Source organism: Macrobrachium nipponense, chromosome 3 (genome assembly GCF_015104395.2).
Source record: "Macrobrachium nipponense isolate FS-2020 chromosome 3, ASM1510439v2, whole genome shotgun sequence".
NCBI lineage: Eukaryota > Metazoa > Arthropoda > Malacostraca > Decapoda > Palaemonidae > Macrobrachium > Macrobrachium nipponense.
Genome location: NC_087202.1, coordinates 60,798,195 through 60,810,470, shown reverse-complemented (window position 1 = coordinate 60,810,470; position 12,276 = coordinate 60,798,195).

The window sequence follows — 12,276 nt, the reverse complement described above, 5'->3', positions numbered from 1 at the left end:
CTTCACATTGGACTGGAACAGGTGGCAAGTAATTTACTACCTTTTCCTCCAAAAAAGATATCCTCAGAGTGCTCAGTTATTTGGAAAGCTTCAGGGGAAAAGCATTGCTGATAGCCCCATTGTGGACTGCCCAAGCCATGGTTCCCTCTATTGGCAAGCAAGGGCAAAAGAAAGACTCATAATCCCAAATCCAGTGCTCTCGCAACTAGTTGGGAGGAATCGTTGCTTGTGTGCCTCAAAGATTCTCCTCCAACTAGCTTGCTGGGATTTTATTATTAGGATTTATATGCAAGCTATACTCTAGTGATTCAGCAAGAATCTTAATTAAATCCTTAAGAACTTCTACCAATAGACAATATCAGACTGTGTGGAACTCTTTTTGTCATTTTATTAAATCTAGTAATATTAGTAAGATTTCAGTGGAAACTTCTTTTAGCTTTTCTGAGAAACCTTTTTTATGACAGACATTTATCTCCTACCACAATTTCAACTTATAAGTCTGCATTATCTAAACCTCTTAAACTAGCTTTTAACATTGATGTATCGGTTCATCCATTTCCAGAATTTATCAAAGCCCTTTTTAACATCAAACCCAATATTCCTTGTACAAAAATTTCTTGGTCTTTAGATAAGGTTTTAAACTTTGCATTGTCTTCAAGGTTCCAAGAGAACCCTTGTGTTAAAGATAGTTTATACATTACATTGTTTCTAATCTCCTTGGCTACAGGAAGTAGGATTAGTGAAATCCATTCACTACTGAGGTCAGATGAATGTCTTGATTTTTCTTCAGAGGGTGTCAGACTGTTTCCTAATCCTAATTTTTTGGCCAAGAATGAACGTCCTAATTCCAGACGTGAACCGATTTTTATCACTAGACTTAAGGATGATAAAGGAGGTCATCATCCTTTATGTCCGGTGCATAATTTGCAAAAGTACCTTGTTTTGACCTGCAATACAAAGTCTTTTAAAATTTTTGTACACCCATTTTTTTAAAACCAAAATTTCTGACATATCAAATTAATAAGTTGAGATTATTTATGTGTCAACTTATTCGTTGGGCTGATCCAGGTTCCTTCCCAGAACTCATGATTTGAGAAAAGTCGCAACTTCCTTTGCTTTCCTAAAAGGCATGAATAGCCAAAGAATTTGTGATCTTGTTGGATGGTCTTCTATAAATGTTTTCAGAAAACATTATTTGAAGCAGATCTCTAGTATTTCCTCGTCTTTTGTTGTGCTGGGTTCTGAATCTGGAAGCCTAACTTAGTAAATTTAATAGATTTGTTTTATGTCTTTCGTTATCGATTTATACATAAGGTACCATTTCATATTGTCTAAATATATATTTCTATTATAAGTATATATTCAGATTACAATTTATGTCTCTGTGTTAACAACATAATGGGGTTGACGTCATTGTGTCAACTGGATTCCTGGTATTCTAGTTATTAAGTATAAGTATAATTTTCTCATATTTTCTAGTACCGATACCTATCTTTTAGGTCTGCCTTAATTAAATTTTGAGTTTGTGTCTTCTTTATACTATTGTGGATAATGATTTGGTTAAGGGTTTTTGAGTAAATAACTACTTGGTTACTGCACGTTATTTTTATTCAATTCTTAACATGGTTAAGATCGAGAATCCTTATATTTAAGTATAGTATTATTGAATATCTCTCATTAATTTGCTTTTTCCAATGATATTACCTCAGGATACATCAATTAGCTATTTTTCAGGGGTATTCCTCTTCCATCAGCTGATTCCTCTCCCATCCCTTCTTTTCCTTGTCATAAAATTGTTTTTTTTTTTTTTTTTTTTTTTTTTTTTTTTTTTTTCTTTTTTTTTTTATGAATCAAAATTGGTAAGTACTCCATGAGTGACCCGCCCAGGTCTGCCCTTCGGTCAAAAAACGAGGTTTGACGAGGAAAACATTATTTTTGACCAAGGCAGACCTGGGTCACTCAGACCCCACCCTTCATGGTTTTCTTTCCTTTTACCTTTCACACAGTTCGATAAACACTATATTAACTCAATAGTGAACATGGTAACGATGGGTGGAAACAGTTGATGGATGGAATGCGCTGTTCTTCTTCTTTCTTGGAACGGCTCTCCTTGCCTGTAGGGAGGAGGTTTGACATTGGAATGGTTGTTTTCGATAAGGCAGACCTGAAATTCAAAGTCACTTCTCTCCATATACATGCTTTTAGCCTGTGAGAGAGCCCTTTGGGCGTTTTTGGTCTATTTAGACTTCTTGATAATTATTTCGAGAGTCGCCCCCACCCTGTACAGGGGTGAATAGTCTCCATGAGTGACCCAGGTCTGCCTTGGTCAAAAATAATGTTTTCCTTCGTCAAACCTCGTTTATTTATAATGAAGTAATACCATGTATTAAACTTGAAAAGACTTAAAAAGGACATAGTGCAAAAATAGTATTCTAGATTTTGAAAGGCTATATTCTGGTTCAGTCTTATGTAGCCTATACCCTTGAGTGGTATTAACCTACCATAGGTTGCAGAATAACAAGGTAGAGTGGCAATCCCTTTTTCAAAGGAATATCCTGATATTAGCTTAAAAAAAGCGTGGCTGAATATCAAGCAAAATGGTCTTGGCTATTTAAAGAGAAAACCAGGGTGCAGGAGGGTTATAAGTTGAGAGAAAACTTAACAAGATCTTTATGACTAGCTTAATGTGGATTATATTATAATTATTAGCCTATGCCAGCTAAAAACAATACCTTGGGTTAAATAAATTACTAACTAGACTAGATTCCTCTTCTTACAGAGCTTCAATTCATTCCAGAGATGTATAACTTCAGTATTTGTAATAACTCTCTGCCATCATTTGTTTCATATTTCAATCACTATAGGCTACACAGAAATGAGATTAGTATGTGTATTTCATGCCCACTTGAATGCTGTGAGCAAAATTTAAAAAAATACTCAATCTGTCATTCTGGAAGAATCAGAAGTTTTAAAGTAGTTTATGTAAATAATGTGATAACTTTCTTTAACAATGGTAGATCCTAGGCCTGCCTTGAATTTTGCAAAATTGGTGAAGGTTTTTTTTTCATCTAAATCATTAAATCATATAATTATTAAATATATACTATATATAAGTAGGATTGCATGTGACTAAATCTGATCATTCCTAACTCTTAATACATTATAGTAAGATTTTTTAACATTGCATGCTTATGCTCTGAATCTCTCAATTTGAAACCACCTTTATGCTTTATTTTATTTCAAAGTTTATACCTTTCTTTGTTGTTTGTGATGCTCCATATGATCCTCTCTAATTCCACATCTCAACTTTTCATGCTGCTGTTCCTGATATACTATTTTCAGGACTGTCTTTATTTGTACACTATTACTACCTTTAAACTTCCCTATTCCTATTTCCATGCTATATAACTCAAAATTTTTGCCTTTCATAGTCTGAATGTACGATTGCATGTGTGCAATGATTAGTACTTGAATTCTGCAACTGCCTTGCAGGGACCTTATAATTTGTTAATCTGCATTCTAATGCATGATGTATCCATAAACTGTCCTGTCTAGTGAAATCTATTTTTTTATGTAATATCAGTTACTCTTCCTACCAGTTGTTAGTGTTTGGCCTTCTAATTGTCACCCACTGTGAAAATATTTTTTTGCCTGGCAGTTTCTGCAATAAACAATGCTCACTTAAATAATATATATATATTGGCATTTTTCTCTGTTTTCTCATCTAATTCATGCTTTCTATTCCCACCACACATGCTACTACAAAATTCTATTGTTACAGTATTTCACCAAGGCTTAATTTTCAGAAACATCAGTGCTCCAGGCTATCCGCTTCATAGTTGCAGTTGATGGAAGATTCATCAACTCAGACTTCACTTCACTCGTGCTGCGATGGCCATGGTTTTCGCAGCATTTATGATATTTGATATTTATTACCCATCAGAAGCTTCAGTTATATTGGAATTTATGCAGAGGTAAGCTGTTGTAATAAGTTACTGGAGTTTTTTTTCTTTTTATTTAAGAATATCAGGGAAGTAATTTATATTAAATGTTCCATGTACTGTAACTTTGTAATATGTGTGGTGGTCAGCAGTGTTTTACAATATTTTTACCATTATGTTCATATATCTTGTCATTTTTACAGGTGTTTCTGAAAAATAAATGCAGAAAAAGGGACAAAAAAATACCAGAACAAAGAAAAAACGTGGCACACATCCATCGAAGCAATATTAAGTTCAATGAGCTTATGGAATAAGGAGTGAAAAAGCATTCACACTCTTCTGTATAAATAATTAATGTTAAATTTTGTGTTAAAAAAGTTAAAAATCTGTTTTTCAAGAATAAAGTTTTTTGAAAGTTAATCTTCTCATTATTTTCTCCAATTGGATATATGACCTGCACAAGGAATTTTAGGTTACTATTTCAATTGTACATAAATGCAAAGAAATATTAACATTAAATTCAAAGAAATATTAGAAAAATCATGTACAAATCTCAAAAAGTTACTGTAGTACTCTATGTCAAATAATTTACATAAATATGTTACATGTATAGGATTTGTTACCAATTTAGCTTTTATCTGTTTAGATATGTATGAGATGTAATTATAATTTACAAAAAATAAATTTAAAAAAACATGTATAAATGACTATTGGTAAAAATTACAAATGTTTTATAAAATGTGGCCCCACAATGGAAGGTATAAAAATGTTTTTAGGATTATTTTTTTCTTAAATTAGCCACTCCAAAGTTTGGTGGGTGGAGTTGTGTAGCGCAGTGATATACAGGGTGGGGCAAATCAAATGCCCGAGTTTTTTGATCGGCTATTAGGAAAAGCAAAACAATACTTACAGAATTATTTGTTTTATTCGAATCAGTATACAATGCTGTTTGTGTGATCACTTTTTGAAGATGGCATCAGGAAGATGGTGCCATCTGTTGCGATGCACGGTTGAAGGCGATGTCTGAAGTTTTCAGCTGCTCTTCGGCACATCTCGAGGAGTATTGTAGCGATTTCCTCCCGGATTCACATCTTCAATTCTTCCAAACTGTGTGGCCGAAAGTGAGATGAACCGAAGAGCAGCTGAAAACTTCAGACATCGCCTCAACAGTTCATCGCTACAGATGGCCACCATCTTCCTGATGCCATCTTCAACAAGTGATCACAAAACTGCATTGTATACTGATTCGAATAAAACAACAAATAATTCTGTAAGTATGTTTTGGTTTACTTGTCCTAATAGCCTATCAAAACTCGGGCATTTGATTTGCTCCAGCTGTATATATGTATTTCACCCGTATTTGAGAAAATCCCGTAAAAATATTAACCGTAAATTATACAGTATGTTGTGGTTAACTTAACGGTAAAACCGTAAATTTTACGGTTATTTTGGTTTATACGGTATTTCTCAAATACAAGGAGAAAATATGGTACATTAAAAACTTACGGACCCGTTTTTTTAACGGTAAATGCCTGGCAACATTACTGCCAGGATTTTTACCGTTTTTTCAACGGAAAATTTTTTTACAGTGTAGGCTACCAATGAGAACGATATTTTGGGATTATTGGTCGGGGCATCGCCTTTGTTGCAGGAACCTCTTGTAAATATGCCAACCTTATGACGGAACGCCCACATACCCAATGTGTGGTAGGGCATTGTCGGCATTAAGTCGTCATGACAATAATGAAGCGTCCTCTTGCACGCATCACGGAATGAACATGTCGGACGCTATAGCAGATTTAAGGCTTGCTGAGATGAAGATGCAAAAAACATTTCTTCACTAATAATACATCTGAATGCTTATATATACAAGCACCCCTCACACCTTATTTAGATCAGGTCAACGCAAACGAGCCGGAGACTATAAGGCAAATACGAGTTAAGGGATTGACTTATGCCAGGTCCCCTTTCGTGCCTTGTAAGGGAAGGGGTGGATATCTGCTTATATTGCTAATAAAAGGAATAGATAGGTTATATCTATGGTCGGTCCAGCGTGTAACGGTTCGCATTACTCTACCCGGAGGGAAAGAGTAGGATGGAAGGGATGAAAGAAGAGCCAGTCGCTCTGCATTCATGCTCAAACGAACGATGGACTTTAGACGAAGGTTTAGTATCTCGTGGCTGCATAAAAAGACATTGGTTATGAGGGAGAATAATGGATATTCAAATAATTTCATAGATGTAAATCACATGAGTTAGGTTTGATATTCGAAATAATGCTGCTTAGGACCACCTTGGGGGGGAGGTGACGGGGACAACCACTCATGTATTGGCTGGAGGGCGGGAAATTTCAGTCATAACATGGCACGATAGCAATGGTTTCTTCCCAAAATACTTTGTACATTTATATAATTTTTTTCATTACCATATAAATAATAATAATATCTCAGTGATTGGCAACTTTCGGGATTATTTAGCTAGGTAACTTTACCAGCAAAAGTTTAAAATCTCATTCTGTTCCCGTCATCCTTACCGTTAATGTTAGATTATGGGTGTACTCACTACCATGTTTAGACTTAAACAAATGCAAAAAGTATAATATCGAATCTCTGCGTTGTCCGCTCTCCATATGATAACTCTCTCTCTCTCTCTCTCTCTCTCTCTCTCTACCTCTCTCTCTTCCTTCTCTCCTCTCTCTCTCTCTTTCTATATATATTCGAACTGAGGTAAATACAATTTTACGTATATTCCGACATTTTTATCCGCTAGCCTACGATCTGCCTAAGGAAAGTATTTTTGTGCACTTAATGCCTCCAGTTACACCATACCATGACTGGAATTGGCATCGATCGGTATTTCCAGTTTTACGGTCGCGGGATTTTTATTTTTATATATACCTGAATGCTGCAGTACTCAATGCCGTAATCTATCGGTAAAAGAATAGGAAATTGACATTCACTCCTTCCTTTGTAGTTTTTCTCTCTTGGTTATCCAGGCTATTTAACAAACGAGAATGTATCTGTTTCTAATAGTGAAAATCCGCCCAAGTTTTTATCTTTTTTTGTTAAAACAACGGTAGCTTCCTCGCTGCTTTTGTAAAACCACAGCACTCTCTATACCATACTTTTACTACCATCATTGATTATTCCAGCCAGAGCAAAAGAAGTACGTTACAATTTATTGTAACGGGGTGTTATTATATTCAGTTAGAGGGAATTACAAATAATTGTTATTTTATGATCTGTTCATTTCCATGAACAGTGTTTATGTATTGGAAGAGACCATTATTGTAAAGTATAGTTACTGTACCATTTAAAACCACAAACCTGATTCTGTTTTGTTGCCCACTGTGTGACCCAGTTTCCTTGAGAAATTTCTCTCTCTTGGATGGATTTCTTTCCTGGGAAATGGAATGAACTCTTCTTGCAGTTCCTTTGGACGTCAGTAGTTTAAAAAGTAAATAACTCTGTGCCTTCCAATTTGTTCCCACTATTTCCAGACGTGAATGTCAGGGAAACAGGAAAACCATGTTACCTGAGAACGTCAATATCCTATTAAAACTTCATTTATGACACAAGATGAGGGCTCTGGTGAATTTCATCTGTTCATTTCTGTTCATTCCTACACTTCAGCCATTGCTGACACGTGTGAAACCTTAAATTCTATGTGTAGTATTTCGGTTAAGCCCGACGACATGATTGTGACATCAATTTATGTATTTATATATAAACCTCGTCGTTAATATCAAGTAATTCAGATTTCCCTTTTCCCATCACCTTGACGGCGAAGTCCGTAATGTACTTACACGACTCAGATAGGAATTTAGCATGGACCATAACTGTTAACATATCCAAATTAGACTTCAAATTTGGCATTCGTATTCTGCTAACCGAATGGATGCGCAAAACTGGAATATTCTACACGCTTTGGAATTGTTTCACAACCTTTTTCGTTTATTTTTGCTTATTGGAAGGCATTTGGGGTTCTTATTTCTATTAAGAAGCACTCGTATTTGTTAAGGAAATGGCTAAAAATTAGCTTGTGTATTGATGATCCTTCACATGTTTCATATTTTAAATAACATTCTGCTGAGTGTAAATTGCGTGAGTGGTGACCCAGTTCGTAGTTTTTTTTTTTTTTTTCCTTGATGAGGAAGCTGTTTCCCGAAGAACATTCTCTTGAGAGGCATTCTAGGCATAGAGAATGATGTCAGTTCTGTAAATTGTGATATTCTTTTTATCAGTTGACACACTCTCTCTCTCTCTCTCTCTCTCTCTCTCTCTCTCTCTCTCTCTCCATTCATATTTACAACAGCAACATCATTTGCAGTTCAGCTTCATTACCTTGCATTCGATGATCTGGTCGTTGCTCTGTCATTTTGATAAGTTAACTGATAATTCCTCTTGCGTGTAATGAGTGTTCATCTGGGGTGTTTACGCGCATTGATTTAAATCGGTCGCTTCGATTCATTAAATTACTCCATTTTTGCAATTATGGAGCTCTCCTTATTACCTGCTCTCAAGTATTGTAAACCTATTAGGAATGAGTTGGTTAGTTCATCGAAACCTGCGTTAATACACACTTTTGGGACGACAGTTTGTGGCCGGAGTCAGTCACTGGACAGAACTGATAAACTGATGGCATCAGAGTCAAGTAATAGGGTCTGCTCAACTCGGCAGTGGGGGCGGAGTTAATACTGTGACGTCAGAAGGTAACACTACTCGCGCTTCTCCACTGAATTACTTAAAGAAGCTTTAGTTTTTATACATTTAATCCATATCGATGTTTTTTTTTTTTTATAAAATCTGATAAAACCCATAGAGGTAGGAACATGCTTGATGTTTTTTGTTTAATAACCATTCAAAGTATATAGGGTCTGTGACGTCACAAGAGTAACACTCCAGTGTTTCTCCACTGAATTACTTAAATAACCCTTAGTTTTTATACATATAATCCATGTCGCATGGTGTTTTTCATAAAATCTTGATGATAAAATCTGTAGAGGTTACATGTTTGATTTTTTTAATACCCATTCTCTCATTTAGTCACCAAACCTTGTTTTATTGCACAAAATATACCAGTTTGAACACACATCTACTCCAGCTTTCTTCATATGTTTATTCTTTAATTATTTATTTACTTACTGGTTTGCTGTTTTTCTCTTCAAGTCCATTTCTTTTAAACATGACAAACTCTCTCTCTCTCTCTCTCTCTCTCTCTCTCTCTCCTCTCTCTCTCTCTCTCTCTCTCTCATCTGGTCAGGTAGTTTAATATTATCAAGATTTTAAATAATTCTTAAGAAATGTATTTAGTTCTGTCACTGTGTTCATACCTCACTTTGAAAAGCAACTTTTTTTTATGATTAAAGGTTAAAATGATAGATTAATTATATTTTCCAAATCTTGTGAAATACTATTGTTATGTAAATAAATTACAAAGAAAATGTGGTACAGGCAGTGTAAAAAATGGCAGTTGCATTTCCACGACTTGGCCACAAAAAAGAAAACAATATCAAAAGTATAAGAATTACATCATATACGATATAAGGTATCAAAGGAATAAATGAAGAAAATGATACAGGGAACACATTTCCAGACAATTTCTCATTAGCACTTCATATCACATAAATATACTTCCGAACACATACGTTTACATATAACATAAACTGTATACATAAAGGTACTAATATTTTCGAAAAAAGTACAAAAAGTCATTCGTCAGTCTGGCTGGATGTATCTGATGACGTTTCACAAGGGGCGGGGCTAGATTTCAGATCTCCCACGAACGCTTAATTTTTTATAATTTTTGCGTGCGTAGATAATATTTTCTGGGCGCGATTATGGGCTTGAAGTAATTGTAATTGTAATGTGTCATATACCAATTGAAAGGGTACTTTTACATGGTATATGGCAAAACGTAATAAGATGAAAAATTATGTAAGAAAAATGTGGTAAATATTTACATAAATTTAAAAATTTTGGTCCGTCTTTGACCTAGAATTCCTCGAAAATTTCAAAGAACACCTATCAATTTTATTTATGCATTATAAAGTAAATTTTATCAGCATTCTAATCCATTTTTCAGTTTCTTTCTATTCTCATCCCTTAGTCAGTACGCTACGAAACGTGAATGTATGTAGGTTGACGGATGAAGTTAATTGCACATTTTTGTGTGCGTAGTTAATCTTTTTTCTGTGCGCGCTTGTGGGTTTGAAAGTAATCGTAATTGTAATGTGCTATACATAATTTGAAAAAACATTCTTTGTACTTTAACGTAGTATACAGCAACATACAATAAAAGGAAAATTTATATAAAAAAACGCCATCGCAAAAATAGTTAAATGAAAATGTTATCGTAAATATAGTTTCATAAAGATATGGTCCTTTTGTAACTGATGACGTTTCACAAGGGGCGGGGATAGGTTTTAGTACCGCCTCGTGAGTAGGCTCTGTTTATTTTGACTCTGGATGGCATTGACTCTTTCGACCGACTGACAGGTGATCGCACATATGGGCGGATAACCAACGAATTTTATAACAGTTCGCTGTTGGATTTCGCCTGGGAAGGATCGCAGCCGCCCGGACCAGAATATGAATGAATTATATTTAGTCCTAATCAATTTCATTGTTAGACCCTGCCTCGATATTTGCAGATGATGTGAATCCAATTCATATAATAAATAAAGACTACTTCTATGTGATAAATACAATTTATTAGACCTAGGCGAGTGTCCTGACTTTTTATGAAAGGTGTTACTAGTGAAAGTAGGCTTCACGGTCCATTTCATAAATAACTGAACCAACCTCCAGGCAATATTTACACCAAACTCGTTACGCCTTTTTGCTTCTTTTTCTATTTTGAAGTCAATTGCCGCGGCTGCAATGTAGTCTTGTAGCGACCCATCTCCTTATCACCCAGTTCGGGGTTAATGAGGGAAATTAGCATTCCTACTGACAGTTTCTACGTGTGGACGCTCATCCGTCGAGTGGTCTAGGGTGGACTGGCAGCAGGTTACCGTTTTTCTACACAACACTGTGGAATACTGAATGTTGCCATCACACAGAGCTGCCGTAAATTCGTAGCTGCTGGTGACGTCAAATTTCCCTTCGTTTTTTATTCCAGCATGATTGGTGAAAAAAAACGACAGCAATTCCAATACACAATCAACTACAGTAAACTACCGAGTAAAATATAGAGTTAAATAATTATATTTAACCATATACTATCATTAACCTATGAATATTACAAAACCAGCAACTCTTTTCCTAATAACATAAACGGTAATATCATAATATGAATAATTCGGAAGGAGACCCTCTCGTAGACATGTTTTGTTAAAAATGACTGCTGCTTCAGCACTATTAATCTTGTAAAGAGTCTTCTCTATCTTTCTGATGACGGCTTTCTCGTTGTTGCTTAGACTGGCGAGCAACGCACCAAAGGGCATGGTAAAATTCGTGAGTCATTTGATTTATTATTACTTATACAATTCTCTCTCTCTCTCTCAAAAAAAAAAAAGTCTCTCTCTCTCTCTCTCTACTCTCTCCTCTCTCTCTCTCTCTCTAACGCGACGTTTCTTCCTGATCGACAGGACATTATCAAGCGATAACTGCTGAGGACTGAATTCCAGTGGTGGTTGTTTAAGATTAAGCTGGCCTTGTGCCAGCACGGGCTCTTGCTCGTAGAGCAGCCCGTATATACCAGTGGCGAGTCCATCTCCTTTTATCGTGGTGTTGCGAGACTCTTGAGTACGGTCAGAGCACCTCTCCGGCAGGTCGGGTTTTTATTGGTTCTTGGGAAAGTGACTTATACGGCGGGCGTTGACGAGTCTTGTAGACCTTCTCAGGTGGGGGGTATCACCGGGAGCCTCTTGATTGGCTTCTACCTGAGTGACGTCACCCCTGGTATTATTCTCATGTCCGATGTTTGTTTCATGCGCGCTGGTACTTTCGAAAGTACCGGGCTGCTCTGTGAGCAAGAGCCCGTGCTGACACAAGGTCAGCTTAATCATAAACAACAACCACTGGAATTCAGTCCCTCAGCAGTTTATCGCTTAATGTCCATCTGTCGAATCAGGAGGAAACGTCGTGTTAGAGAGAGAAAGAGAGAGAGAGAATTGTATAAGTAATAATAAATCAAATGACTCAACCGAATTTTACCATGCCCTTTGGTGCGTTGCTCGCCAGTCTAAGCAACAACGAGAAAGCCGTCATCAGAAGATAGAGAAGACTCTTTACAAGATTAATAGTGCTGAAGCAGCAGTCATTTTTAACAAAATATGAATAATTCTAATAAAAAACTCACCTAATATTTCTTCCTTTTAAGAGCTTTAATG